The following is a 253-nucleotide window of genomic DNA, read 5'->3' on the forward strand; positions in this document are numbered from 1 at the left end:
TCGGCTTGGTCCGCCCGGGCTTGGCGTGGTGCGCGGTGTGCGGTGCTCTCAGCCCCGGGATCTGCAGGGATCCATCGTCCGGCCGGGAGGCGGCGGGAGGGGAGGCAGAGGGGGAGGGGAGAGGGTGCGCGTGCGCGCCTACGAGTGTCTGCGAGGCTGTCTCTGGGCCGGTGTGCGCGCGGGGCCCCCGGACCGGGGAACGGGATCGAGGGCTCCCCCCGCTGTCTCGCCCCCTCCTCCCGGCCGCTCTTGG

The sequence above is a fragment of the Neophocaena asiaeorientalis genome, unplaced genomic scaffold (assembly GCF_003031525.2).
Source record: "Neophocaena asiaeorientalis asiaeorientalis breed wild unplaced genomic scaffold, Neophocaena_asiaeorientalis_V1.1 scaffold134, whole genome shotgun sequence".
Classification (NCBI taxonomy): Eukaryota; Metazoa; Chordata; class Mammalia; order Artiodactyla; family Phocoenidae; genus Neophocaena; species Neophocaena asiaeorientalis.